The sequence below is a fragment of the Periplaneta americana genome, chromosome 3, assembly GCF_040183065.1.
Source record: "Periplaneta americana isolate PAMFEO1 chromosome 3, P.americana_PAMFEO1_priV1, whole genome shotgun sequence".
In the NCBI taxonomy this organism is placed as follows: domain Eukaryota; kingdom Metazoa; phylum Arthropoda; class Insecta; order Blattodea; family Blattidae; genus Periplaneta; species Periplaneta americana.
Window position 1 is genome coordinate 45,578,480 of NC_091119.1, and position 14,947 is coordinate 45,593,426.

At 36.6% G+C, this 14,947-nt stretch overlaps 1 protein-coding gene across 13 annotated transcripts in view; it reads left to right on the plus strand.

Annotated features, from left to right (window-relative positions):
- Nucleotides 1–14,947, plus strand: part of pHCl-1 (pH-sensitive chloride channel 1) — a 481,286-nt gene that overhangs the window by 350,414 nt on the left and 115,925 nt on the right. The gene's annotated exons all lie outside the window — the stretch shown is intronic.

Below are 14,947 nucleotides of genomic sequence, written 5' to 3' on the forward strand. Positions count from 1 at the left end.
CCATTTCATCTGAAATGAACTACAGTAGAATCCTTTTTATCTGTCACCCTTTTAACCGATTGGCGGGTCATTTGACTTTTTCCTTTCCCGATTTTTTTTCCTCGCCTATATGAAGCAGGCTACTGTACATTATATAGTATTATTTTTTCTAGAGAGCCTTAAATTACAAGCCTTTACTCTTACACAGCAGTATGGTCTACTGTTCGCGTTGCCGTACTGTACAACTTCTACATAAAATGTCTTCACACCGGTGTCAACTCGGGTTCGAGTCCCGGTGAGATCTGGGTTTTTCATTGAAAAATCCATTGAAACTTGTGGCGAACAAGGTCGCAGTTGGGGTTCTTCTCGGAGTTTTCCCGTTTTTCCACCATATTAGACATCTACATCTACATGTCCACCGCTGTGGAGTAATGGTCAGCACGTCTGGCTATGAAAGGAGGAAGCCCGGGTTCAAATCCAGGGTGGGACAAGTTACCTGGTTGGGGTTTTTCCGGGGTTTTCCCTCAACGAGGCCACTGGCATGGCTCAGTCGGTTAAGGCGCTTGCCTGCCGGTCTAAAGTTGCGTTCGGGCGCGGGTTCGATTCCCGCTTGGGCTGATTACCTGGTTGGGTTTTTTCCGAGGTTTTTCCCAACCAGGTGAATTCCAGGTAATCTATGGCGAATCCTCGGCCTCATCTCGCCAAATACCGTCTCGCTATCACCAATCTCATTGACGCTAAATAACCTCGTAGTTGATACAGCGTCGTTAAATAACCAACTAAAAAACAAAATTTCCCTCATCTAGTTGAAGCAGAATTGATGGGTAATTTTCGGCGTTGGACCTCGGACTAATTTCGCCATCATTAATTCACATATCACCATCATCCATACAATAGCTAGGGTTAAGTTCACGGTGTGGAGTGCTGTACTTGTGCAAGAGGGCGGCCGTTCGGATCCCTCCTCCTTACAAGGAGAAAAAAAATCTACCTGGGTACATGCTGGCGACGCACGGAGGGGGCTGGCCTTTGTGGCTATCAACTAAAACATAGTTCGAAAATTTAGAGCACTTTTTTGCCATATTGTAGGAACATTCAACATCACGAAGCTACATATTGGCTACGTGATTAGTGACGGCAAGGAAAGGTGAACCATCTTCCGTCTTGCTAACGCATCTATAGACAGCCTCTTCTTCCCATGGCTTCGATAATGATGAAGAGAGGCACAGAAGTCTAGACGTGCATATCGAGCGGGACGTGGAGTGCCCCTAAACTCTTCAGCCTAAGTAGGCTTTTTGTGCACCAGTATTGGAATGACTCGAGTGCCCGACTAAGCCTGTTCCAACATCCGTCACAATACGAATTCCCTTCCAACCTTCAAATCCGAATACCATACCTTCCATTGTGGTCTGCCGTACCTCACATAGGCCCTATGTATAAGATCACCATGGTCAGATAAACAAAAACCTGCGGACCTCCGGTGCTTCTTACACAGATATATGAGCTTTCTAGGATCCACCACCACTATCATCTATCAATATTTGGGAAAACCGCGAGGAACATCCACTATGACAGACGGTCGATTTGGCAAAACGCAAGCACAAGTGATGTCCTATTTTTTGAGACGGAGATGATAACGAAAAAGGAATTGTGGCGAGTGTTGTGGAAATGACGAAGGAAAAAGGGAGGATCCTGAGAAAATCCCTCACAACTTTGGCTTTATCTAACACAAAGGCAACCACGCCATCAACGAGATTTGAACTGGAGTCCGCGGACATTGTAAGCCAGAACTACGCCAACTGAGCTCTCCAAGACGCCCAATGCACACGTCCGATGTTTCTGATCTTTAACACTGTGTGAAAATTAAAGAAGAATCGTACTTTAATTCTAAATCCCAGAAGAGAACCCGTACACATGAGGAAATTATCAGTAAGTTCCTTAAAACGGATTTGATATGAGGTGGTGAGTCGATTAAGGCAACCAGCCATTGATAATCCATGGGAAATAAGCTGGAAACACCATCCGCCACGTAACGCATTTATCTCCAGCTTTCAGCCTCACATTTGTATGCATTACCTCTAGTAGTGAACTGCCGTACTTGGTATATATATACAGGGTGATTCATGACCTCCGCATCAAACCCGGACGGAAGATAGGTGTTGCATGGAAGACCATTTTTTGCCATACAATCCATTTTCTCCGACGTGTCATTTAGGAAATACACGACTTTAGGTTATGACACAATGAATTACTTAAGTTACTTCATACAATTTCAGCAGCTCTTAATGTACAATTTACAGCAGCTACGTACCGTTTACAACAGGTGTTCAAAGAATCCACCCTAAACTTAACAATAAGTGTTTTTACTCACGAACTGAGCTTTCCATGCGGACGTATTCATTATGCAGTGTATATTATACTGTCTACAGCACATTAGCGTACAATTTAGAGAATGAAGTTAAATTAAAAAATAATCATAATATGGATATTTAAACACATTTTTTAAAATGGTGGCCGTTCATTTCGATACAGGCTTCAGTTCTTTTGAACATGTTATCGCGCTATAGACTATCATATCTAATTCCAATTAACAGTTTCGTCCTTCGTACTAGCAACTCATGTTGAAATAATTCTGTACCTACTCTATAAAAGAGTACCTTATGTACTGTAAATTCAATCTTCACTTCTGCCCGATCCGAAAAGATAAAATAACTCGGACATGCTATCTACTGCCCTCCACGTGGTTATGTCGCAAGGTCGTACAAAGGGGGGAAATCACGTGACAGTTAATTACTTAACGAAGCCCTTCTATTGAAGTTATTTTAAACAGTTGTATAATATTACGTAGACGTCCAATTCCTAACAGAAATTAATGTTTTCAGAAAAGAGCTAAAAGAGCCCAGCCACTAGCCTTTACAGGGGGCGAGCAGAAGCGGGTGGGGGAAACCGGGATGTCACGTAGGCAAACGGACGACAGTACCCGTGCGAAAATATGATTCAATATTGAAAGCTCTTTCGTCATTGGAAAACGTGAACATATTTCTGGAACGTACTACACTCACTAACTCAGTACTGTTTACTATGACCGTAAGGCGATTTTCTTGGTTCTGTGTTGAGACGATCAGAAGTTTAGTAGTAGAGGGGGTGGGAGTGAAGTACATTAAACAATTCAGGTACAATAGAAATTGAAGTAAAAATAAAATGATGTTCCTGTAGATATCGTGATTCAACTGTGGTGTGCCGTCTGTCGATTCAGTCTGCACGTCTTAAAATTTCGGTGGAGTCCCACTACAAGGCGCCTCCACTTCCCATCGAAAGCATACTACGCCTCCTCTGACTGATGCAATCTGTACGCCAGTACTAGAAAAAAGCGCTTTCAGAATTAGAAGGCATATAAGGCGGAGCTAGTTCATGCCGGTCTTCGTCGACTAGCCAATGAGAGTCAGACGGCGTTTCTAGTTAAATTGTTACGATGTCTCGCTGATGCATCGCGTATCACTTCTTTCTTACGCGCACAATATTCACACGCAAGGTTGAACTTTATCCTGTGTCATTCGACAGAGCTAAGGAATTTGAAGCTAACTGTACAAGAACGGATTTCATACGTTACTGGTTCATATGTTATCGCACTAACACTAAACAGAGATATTATCCAAGAATTCAACGCATAACATACGTATGCTCTGAAGTCTCTCGCTGTAAATAGAGATAGATTTAGTTTATTTTCAAATTCAGACCTTGTCTGTTTTCTTTGTGTGCTGCAGAAACCTATAGTGAACGATAATACTTACCGTAAAAATGTCTCTTGAAGGGGTTTAAGTGTTTCTGGAGCTTCGTCTGTTATAATCGTACGCAAAAGGAAAATTCTATACCCACAGACGAAGAGTACGCTATGGTACGATTTTCACTTTTCAACGTAATATTATACAAGATGTAAAAAGAAATATCGCAAAACGTATGCGGTATTAAAGGCTGTGTGATGTATCTTGTCTCACTGTGAAAAGAGACAGAAAGGAGATATGTCTTACTTCGTCTGTATTGTTATGGCGATGAGGGTAGAGCGATGGCGTCCATCCATCCAGTGTCGGAAGGGACTAGTTGATATATTCTGCAGCACAAAATAAAATAACAAAATATCTCTCTTCATACTGTGTAGTTCCGTCACTGAGCTTGTCTTTCAAGAAACTGAGTTCCGGCAGCCTGTACAATAACAAGGTTTTCAAAGGAATCCTGAAAATTTACAACCCTCCTATAATCTCCACCCTCATTTGAAGGGACTTGGTTTTATTGCTACTGAGACAAGATAAACCTTACCAAGTATAGTTGATGTTCCAAACAACAACACTTGCCCCATTTTCGTTAATTTATAAGGAACAGTATTAACAACATGCCTCTTTAAGAACATTATAACATTTTATAAGATAAACAATTTACTAATTACATTCCACTTTTAAAATAAATGTTGGCATGAGAGGAACTCATAAGGATCCAATATCAATAGTTGGGGATAAACTTCTATGGAAGAATGCTAAAAAAAATGAAATGAAGAAGAATACTTCTGAAATAATAAAAAGGATTAAAGGATATTTAACAATTCCAAAATTCAATTTGTATTTTAAAACCTTGAGGAAAAAATAATTTACTATTTACATTTTATTTTTAAAATAAATATTGGCAAGATAGGAACAAGGAGATTTTATAACTTCAAATTTCAATTCACATTTTAAAACCTTGAACTACAATATCTATTACACCCTGTGCCCGTTTTTCTAATGTACCCTTTTTAACTTAATAGGTATTTTTAATACGATATTACTGGATTGTGGCTCTCACATTCGCTTCAGTACATCTACTTTCACATGTAGACTTATATTGTCAGAGACTATAGTGATAGAATATAGAATCCTGGATCTCTAGGTAGGTATAAGATAGACGAATAAATTAAATTAGATACTTAATTTTAATAGATAAAAACCAATCTTCAGTTTAATTAATTAATATTTGTATTAAATTGCATAAGTTCAGTGTCCAAGTATATTTAGTTACACCAGTCCCTACAAAATACTGTATCTCCTCTTTTTATAAATTGGTTTATTTTATGACACTGTATCAACTGCTATGGTCAATGGTCAACTAGCGTCTGGGGACTGCATCTTATCTTTCCTCTGGAGAAACAAGCATTGATAAATTCAAGATTGCTGTGCAATGAAGTCTGGACATTTAAGTAAACTTTCTCTCTTACAGTTTTTCGGGCGAGAATTTTCACATGTCAGATAGTGCAATACAATATTCAACATTTATGTTTTTAATTAAGACACTGTTTCTTTCTCATTAATAAAGTACACTAAATGTCTACATATGTCACTTTACTTCGCATGATAGAGACTCTAAGAACTACTGATTTTTCAAGCGAAGAAATAATAAAAATTTGGATAAAATGACTTCAGCCAAAGTATTAACCATGACAACGATGGAACAGGTCGCTCACGCCTACCGGTGCAGCGATTAACATTTTCTGTCTTTGTTCCATACGCATCTGCTGTCTCCGTCTTTCACGTCTTACGCACATTGTGTCAACGCCGTCGTACTGCTGCCAGGACTCTATTGGCTTAGGGCAGCATTTCTCAAACTATGGCCTTCGGACCACCTGTGGTCCTCGAGTTCTGCCCTTGTGGTCCTTCAAGAAAGACAAGAAATAATAAAATTCAAACGAATTGCGTATCACTCTACAGCTTAAAATCTCAGAGTATGGAAATAACACATGGCAATCACCTTTCACTTTTCCTCCCAGTACTAATAGCCTACTTTATGAAGTTTATTACCCTACCCGTGTACCCACTTCCCACTTACACTCTCAGCAACAGAAGAGGGATTTAAAGCACTATGAACTATGAATGTGGCGTTTCCCTGCACATCTGGCGACGAGTCTGTAACCCAGCCAGGAACCACCCAAATTCATAACACAGGATCGAACCTTTTCATGCATTGATAACTTCCTTAATAGTTTTGACGACACCCAGTCTGCACATTGAAATGGGCACGAAACTGTACGTCGTACACCAATAATAGAACGTGCCAAATTTCATCTTTACTTGTTAAAAATCGGGCATGTTTCTGCATTAATTTTTTTATTTGTTTTTCCAGATGACGATAAAAGAAATTTTAGACTCCGCCTATTTTAAACTCCAATAGGTTTACGTTTTACACTTGCGTGTTTCGTCTCTAGGTGTTGTTTCAATTTCACGGGTTTCATACACTCGTTTGAAAGTACTTCTTAACAAACAACGCACCGAGGTTTTGGTTTGCTCTCGTTGCCACGCCAAGTAAATCCAAGTTCCAAATAACTCGTGTCATTATTTACGAAAATATTTTTTTCTTTAAATAGCTACCACTAGGACTAGATATTTATTTAATGGCAAAAAAATAATTAATATATTTCTTCACACACAGCTTCTGAACTATTAGCGTATCATGTTCTTTTCTTTTCAAAAATCCGAATCGAAGCCAGTTTTCCATTATTTATAATGGGCACTATTTAACAGGGACATGGACAACTACTAGCGTGTACCACATAAGAAGGATTTCAAACAACTAACTGCTAACAGGCAAGCGATGAATCAACAATGCACAGAATTTGTTATAAGCAGGGAACGGATTTATATGGACTAAAAATATATGAAATATGTAAATATATATGTAGTTATTTTTACCAAAATATGGAATTAAATATGGATTTTTACCAAAATATGGAATTAAATATGGACTTAAAATTATAAAAAAAATGACTATGTACGTTAAATATTGGTACATTTTAATCAAACTAAACAAAAAATATAATGGACGTACCTTATCTTCCAATGTAGTTTCAACAAAACACAATTTTTATTGTCTGTTACCATAACAATAGGTTACAAACATTTCTTTCAAGTGCTGAAAAGTGAATCTTCTTCTATTGTCTCTGAGGATAGATTTATACTGACTAAAAGAGCGTTCGACGTCACAAGAAGTAACTGGTACATAATTCAATTTCACAATGTCTGCTGGGGATAAGTCCAAGTTAATCTTCACTGTTGATTCACCACTCATCACAGCAACAACCTTTTGTAGTTCTTCATATCCAGGGTTTTTTGAAAGTACAGTGTCCACCTTAGCTCTTACTGCATCTGCAACTTTACCTCTACCACGATTCAGTTGTTCCACAGTACTATTTATAATTTCAAAACTTTCAGATAGTGAAAGGTGCCTATTTTGGAGACTTTTGAGCGTTTTTATGATGCATAAAAATGTATGCTGAATGTGAGCTAAGTCATTCTTCACACTTATGTCACAGGTAACTGTTTTCGCAGTATCAATTGAGACTGCATCTTCAGAGTCCAATGCAAGGAGAACATTGTTAATAGAGTCTATATGTTCGGCATAATATTCAACTGCTTCTAGCCATGTACCCCATCTAGTTAAAATTGGCTTTGGTGGCAATGGAATTTCAGGGTACATTTCTTTCAACACGTTAACTCTACTGGGAGCTTTGAGAAATACTTTTTTCACTGATGAAATCAACAAATCTACTTTAGGGAAATTGTCTCTGACCACTTCTGCCACACGATGAAATGCATGCGCCACACAAGTAAAATGAGTCAATTTAGGATATACAACAGATAATGCTTGTCCAGCTTTGACCATATAAGGGGCAGCATCGCTAATAAAGAATAACACATTATCGTACATAATACCCTTTGGCCACAGGATACCCATAGCTTCGTTGAACAGTTTAACTATAGTTTTGTTATTGCACTTTTCTAGAACATCACAATGTAAAAGAATTCGTTCAGAATATTGTTCACTTAACAAACCGATAACTACATTACCAACAAGTCTACCTTCTTTGTCGGGAGTCTCATCAATGGAAACCCAAATTGAACTATCTTTAATTTCATCTCTTATCTTCTGTATTGTCTCATCGTAGATGGATGGAGCATACGTCTTCCTAAGTGTTGACTCATCCGGGATTGTATGTTGAGTATATTTTTCAAGGAATTCCCTGAAGACCTTATTCTTTAGTTTGTAGAGAGGAATATCAGCAGAGATGAGAGAACGGCACAGGTCGATGTTAAACTCAGATCTTACATTCGATGTTGTTGGTTGTGTTAAAAACAATTGTCTCTGCTTGGAATTTAGTTGTTTGTTGGCCTGATGTTTACTAGTTGTAATGTGTTGTTGCACCAGGAACTTTTGTGTAGATGATACTGCACACTGACACAAATTACAAAATAATATTTTATTGTCAGTTGATAAACCATCTTCTTTAAATTCTGAAATGTAACTTGTTAGTTTTGATTTTAAATTGACTGAATGACGTACTTTTGGCATATTTACCGTCTTTATAGTATGATTTACAAAACTGAACCTATGTGTACTCTGACTGGCATTTAACTGTTGAGCTGCACAACTGAAGTCTGTTAAAAATTTTAAATTAAATTAATACAGTTTTGTAACTTACTTTCCCATTGTTGATAGGACTGCTAATTTTCAAATAACTCTGATGTTAAAGGGATTACTGAACATGTGTTTAAATCTCTATTGTTGAAATGTATTTTTAAAAGTTAATGGAATTTTGTTTTGTTTTATTGTTAAACCTAATATAATATGGACTGTTTTATATGAAATATGGAAAATATATGGAAATTAACGAAAATATGTACTAAACTCTAAAATATGGAAAAATATGGAAAATAAAAGTAGGATTTTTCAACCCTACACATTGTGAAACATAAAGATAATGCAAAATATAAATTATATTAGCTTTATAAGTAAATATGTATTTACATATAAATCCTTTCCCTGGTTATAAGTTACTTGTGATTGGCTACAAAAATATAATTAGAAAAGTATTATAATTAATTAATTCTATTTTAAAACATAAGTATACTGGTATTAAAATAAGCTACAAAAGTTTGAGAAACGCTGGCTTAGGGCATATCCCGTCTCATTCTGAAACCGCAATATAGCTATCGTAAGTCATCGTAAGTCAGTGTTCTGCAAACTGAGCGATCAAGGTGTCTATAATGTACCCTTACTTTATTTTGTGTAAGTTTTAATGGCTTGAAGTTCAGTCTGATACTTCTCACAATTAGGTTATTCATTGAGCGATTATCCTCTGATTGAGGTTCTGGCTGATATGTACATCCATTACCAGGCAGTAGGCCTACATCTTACTTGACGATATGTGTCAGAGGAAGAACAATTGTTTGTATGCATCTGAAGTCTGATTAGTGTAACGTGTAGCTCTGCGATGTATGCAATGAAGGCGGAAAGGAACTGGCCATCCTACCTCATTATCTCCTGGCCTAGTTGCGTCATTAGTGGTGCTTCTTAGTATCACTTGTGAGATTCAGATCTGTCTTCGGACAGTTGACTAAACAACAACTGAGCAATTGCCACGCAGTTAGACTAACAGCTAGCTAGAATGTGTGCTTTTCACGCAGGAAACTATGTTTAAGTCCTGGTGATTCAAAATGAAATTTGCGGTGGTCAAAGACCACACGATAATCTTGGGTGAATCGCGTGCGAGTCCGAAATCTCGCGTGGATTGTAACCACCTGAAACGCGGTAATTGCGGCTGCTCACCTTTCCGCACACGTAAAAAGTAGCATCATCCGAAGACCACATTATGTCTTAAAGTTATCGTCTTCTTCAATGTGGGTGAGCATTCATGCAAAGAACTGTTTTCTCGAGTCACGATAGTTTCGTGTGACTTTATGAAACAGCTCCAGTCTTTTATACCTCCGCACATTTCTGAACATTCAGCTTCCGGATTCATGGATTGAGAAAGCTGTTTCTATTCTCTCCCTCCCCCAGGTGTCACGAAATCACTCATTTGAATTTCTGCTTTTATGATCACTCAGTAGCTAAAGAGACAAATGACTTGGCCTGTAACATAATATAACGTAATGTTATTGGATATGTACCGTATTTTGTGGATATGTATCGCCAATCGTGGTCATTGTTGTACAGTACAATATATGAAAATTTCTAAATTAATTGTAAAAGTTAATGTGTTCACTTGATATGATTATGTCTCGTGACGAGAATATTGTACGACATGGAAATATAAAAATTGGAAATTTTTCTTTTGAAGAGGTGAAAAAATTCAAATACCTGGGAGCAACAGTAACAAATATAAATCATACTCGGGAGGAAATTAAACACAGAATAAATATGGGAAATGCCCGTTATTATTCCGTTGAGAAGCTTTTATCATCCAGTCTGCTGTCAAAAAATCTGAAAGTTAGAATTTATAAAACAATTATATTACCGGTTGTTCTGTATAGTTGTAAAACTTGGACTCTCACTTTGAGAGAGGAACATAGGTTAAGGATGTTTGAGAATAAGGTGCTTAGGAAAATATTTGAGGCTAAGAGGGATGAAGTTACAGGATAATGGAGAAAGTTACAGAACATAGAACTGCACGCATTGTATTCTTCATCTGACATAATTAGGAACATTAAATCCAGACGTTTGAGATGGGCAGGGCATGTAGCACGTATGGGCGAATCCAGAAATGCATATAGAGTGTTAGTTGGGAGGCCGGAGGGAAAAAGACCTTTGGGAGGCCGAGACGTAGATGGGAAGATAATATTAAAATGGATTTGAGGGAGGTGGGATATGATGCTAGAGACTGGATTAATCTTGCTCAATGGCGGGCTTATGTGAGGGCGGAAATGAGCCTCCGGGTTCCTTAAAAGCCAGTAAGTAAGTAAGTAAGTACTTGAAGTGTGGATACTGTGGTTGCCCTTAATTTTGAACTTTTGAGTTTTCTTCGAGACACTTCTTAAAGTTATTGTTTAGGTAAAAGGACTTATCTCATAAAAGAAAAAATTTTAGGAATAACAAAATTAAATTTTAATACATTGTTATTGTAGTTACCTTATATCCATTCATTCATCCATTTAGTGTTCTGCCCAAGTGCAGGTCTTTCACTGCAAACCCAGCTTTCTCCAGTTTTTCCTATTTTCTGCCCTCCTCTTCGTTTCCTCATATGATCCATATATCTTAAAGTCGTCTATAATCTGATATTTTCTTCTACTCCGAACTCTTCTCCCGTTCACCATTTCTTCCACTGCATCCTTCAGTAGACAGTTTCTTCTCAGGCAGTGGCCCAACGAATTCCTTTTCCTCTTCCTGATCAGTTTCAGCATCATTCTTTCTTCACCTACTCTTTCCAACACAGCTTCATTTATTATTATGTCTGTCCACTTCACATGTTCCATTCTTCTCCATATCCACATTTAAAATGCTTCTATTCGCTTCTCTTCACTTCATAGTAATGTCCATGTTTCTACCTCATACAATGCCACACTTCACTAGTCTCTTCCTTAGTTCTTTTTCCAGAGGTTCGTAGAAAACGCTCCTTATTCTATTAAAAGTTTCCCTGGCCATTGTTATCCTCCTTTTGACTTTTACCTTATATGAAGGAATGTAAACATATTTGTCAGAAAAACATATCTTCACGTTTTGTAATTAAAATTTAACTAATTACAGCAAAAAAATCACATTTAAAAATGAGGAGTAAGTTCTTTTACCTAAACGTCATCGATATGGTACAGACCCAGAAATAAAATTTGGGCCACCTAAATTTTGTATAAATAAAAATTGTATGAGGTTTTAAGTCGATCCGACAAAGGTCAGTGGTGGCGCATTTTATCTGAAGTTTAGCAGCGGAACATCGTTCCCAAATACAGAATTTTATTACGGGGTTAAGTTTATGACTTGGTTTGTTTGTGGTGAGTGTGGTTGGAAGGTAACCATTAAATTATCCGGATTCTAAAAACAACAGTAGATAGAGATTTTCTGTTTGCTCGACCGGAAATTGCGTATTTAGATTAATAAGAGTAGATGGAGATAACGTATAGCTCTGAATGGAAACCTCCCAATCTGCCGGGTACCAATTGTAGCAAATTTATATTAGTATTGCGTAGTTGTACTGTTGCATTGCAGAATGGTGATGGAGATAGAACCGATTTTTTAAATTAAAATGCTAAATGCATTATATACATACTACAACTAAGCAAAATACTTATCTAGTAGCTTCAATATAATAGTAATTGTTAGGCAAAAATTATTCCAATGAATAATTCTGCTAAAAATTTGCATAATTCATGCAAGAACAAAAAGTCACTGCACTAAATCTTCAGGTTTTATATTTTAGAGTCCTCTTACTACGTTACTGTTGTCCAGAATCTGAAGCATAGTTGGGTTTTGATAGCTACGATGTCTCTTTTCATGCTTCACTGCCACATTTCTAATTTCTTCACTGACCTTATCAATTTTCAAATCTCTACGGATGTTATCATTTCTAATGTACCATGGAGCATTAACAATTCCTCGTAGCACTTTATTTTGAAAGTTCTGTGTAATTTTAATATTAGATTTCTTGGTACAACCCCAAATTTGCAACCCATACATCCAAATTGGTTTTAATAACTGCTTATAAAACAGCAATTTATTATGTATTATTCAGTTGGAAACATCTTCTCAGCAACCAATACATTTTTCTGTACTTAATAGCAAGTTCTTTTTTTCTTTTTTAACATGACCCTTCCACTTCAACTTGGCATCAAGTGTCGTGCTCAAGTACTTGACCTCATTTGCGTATGGAATTATTTGTTTATTAATAAATATGGGTAGCTTTTCTATTTGTAAAATGTACATTTGTTGATTTTGTCTCATTAAGTTTAATACGTCACTCTTTGGTCCAAACAGTAACTTGATTAACTGTTTTTTTAAGCTAATCAATTGCTTCATCTTCAGTTTTTCCAACAGCAAAGTTAGCCATTGTTGTATCTTGAATTTGTGGTATATCATTGGTGTACAGCAAGTATAATATTAGCCCAAGGACACTTGATATGATTTAGCAATATTGTTGTTAAAAAGTAATGGGAAATGGAAACAAGAAAGTCTGACTCGTTGTTAAGGAATGATGAGAGACAAATAGTGGATGCAAAATTGACTTGTAATGACCAGGTTTCAAAAGTTTTCTTCCACAATACGTGTAAAATAAAATTGAACTTACGTTCTAGTTCACATCTGGCTATGAAAGAAGTGGAAGTGTTTTAGGAGAAAGTACAAATTCCTACAAGAAAGTTTCAACACAATGTTGAAAAACTGTAGGAATTGTGTAAAGAGTGGAAAGTGCTACAAAAGTTCTAAACGCAGATACCAACTTCCAGAAAAACGAGAGCAGGTATTTCTGAAAAAAAAATAATAGATGAACTGTTCGATGATGAGCATGCCCTTCAGATGATCACCATTGAAGTCGGCCGCCAGTTTCTTCTAAACGAAAGAAAAGTAAACATGGCTCAATGATAGGAAAAGATCGCGTATTGATGGAAAAAGAGATAATATGCACTCTACGTCAGCAACAGGAAAAATCGAGGCGAACCCAATGGCTTAGTGAAATGACAATGGAAGGTGAATTCTACGGCAATATCTAAAAAAATTAAAATAAGTTAATTCAGTATCAGCTACAATGCACAATATTATTACTAATGATGGTAATATTAATTATTTTCATATTGCAACTAACGTAGGGATCCCATATTTTAAATTGCAAAAAGCGAGAAACTTAAAAAAAAAAATTTGTAAACTAAGATAATTTGGCCTACTCACCCTTTAAATGACATTTCCAGCTGTACCACTGCTAAGATAAGGAAGCCGCCTTTTCTGGGTCCTGCGTGCGAACTATATTTTGCAAATCCATGTATCCTACATATTATAATAGTCGAACGGAAATAAAAAAATCCCCACTTATAGTCACTGAAATTATGTTATACTGTAATTACAGCTTAAAACGTCCGAAAACACACACTTTTGCTTCGGTGGCATCTCACTCTCACTAAACAAAGTACACAACAGTACGTATTGACATGCCTTTCTTCACGTAACACTTTTGATTTGAGAAGTGCAGGCAGCGTTGCCAAACCTTAGGCTTGACTGGATAGCACAATTAGTTCTAAATTATCCCACGTTTGGTTGGATGATCGTACACTACATATAAAATAGGCCTATTTTGATTATTTTACCTATACTCCCTCCACAGTGTTTTATTTAAACAATTTTTTTTAAATTCTTGTAAGAATTTTCCGGTCTTTGATCGGATCAAAAACCCTGATGGAACTGATATTAATCTTTGCGGTGAATTTTGGTGAAGTCCGCAGGGCCTAATTAGTCAAATCCACTCTCCTCACCTCTATGCTGAGATCTCCTGAGACCTTTTAAGGTACGAAAGAGACAGTGGTGTGTTGAAAGCAACAGGAAGCTACCGCATTTACCTTTCCCAAGAAAAACTGCAAACATGGCATGATGAGTCTTTCCACGGTAAAGATTCCGGACTTAAACTATCCTTGTCTATTACTGTAATTGAAAATATCTAGTAAATCATGTATCGTCCACCTAACAATAACCATTTACCTGAAGATATATTAAGTATCATTATTTATAATGTTAGGTGATTTAAATGTCAAACATGTAGAATATAAATATAGTACAAACAATTTGTGTGAAATAGATCTAGTTAAATTATTAAACAGCACTCATTTTATAATTTTAAATGATGGACACAAACCACTTTGTTTATATAATTATGAAACATCATAACCAATTGATGATTGTAAAAATAAAAATATGCAATATGAATGAAACATTTACAAAAATAGTTTAATAAAATATCTCTACTGTGAACAACCTACTACTGTAATTGAAAGTATCTAGTATAACGTGTATCGTCCACCTAACAATAACCATTTATCTGAAAATATATTAAGTAGCATTCTTCATATTATTAGATGATTTAAATGCCAACCACGTACAATATAAATGTAGTACAAACAATTTGTGTGGAATAGATCTAGTTGAATTACTAGACAGCACGTACTTTATGTATAATTAATTTTAAATGATGGCACACAAACCACTC